The sequence below is a fragment of the Anneissia japonica genome, unplaced genomic scaffold (assembly GCF_011630105.1).
Source record: "Anneissia japonica isolate Jap-2015-1 unplaced genomic scaffold, ASM1163010v1 scaffold287867_len1003013_cov215, whole genome shotgun sequence".
NCBI classification, from domain to species: domain Eukaryota; kingdom Metazoa; phylum Echinodermata; class Crinoidea; order Comatulida; family Comatulidae; genus Anneissia; species Anneissia japonica.
In genome coordinates, this window is record NW_022684320.1 from 499,113 (window position 1) to 499,570 (window position 458).

The following is a 458-nucleotide window of genomic DNA, read 5'->3' on the forward strand; positions in this document are numbered from 1 at the left end:
CATACTGTATTGAGATGAAGAAGTTGCCAGTTACTCTCGACTCATAAGTGGGTAATGTCGTCTCTAGGTCAATAAATGTTTTTTTAAATCTAAAACTAAACCAAGTTAGCCTTAGATAGAAGAAGGTATACAGAAGTATATTTCTGGTTCATAATGAACAATTAGAAACGTGTTTGTGTGTAGTGCATACACGTGTCATTAATGGTTATGGAACGCCAAGTTCCCATTCTGTAATGTAGACTAACACAAAATATTCGTATGGCGTTCCATACGTGACCTCGTATTACAAATTTCTATTAAAATAGCCAGAATATAATGTTTATTGGTCATTAAATAGACAAGGTTTTACCATTATATGTATTTATTTCTGTAAATAACAGATTATAAAAGGCCTTGAGGCAAAAGAATGTAACTATTGTAAAGTTCTTGGCCAATGACTATTTAACACACAATGCAAA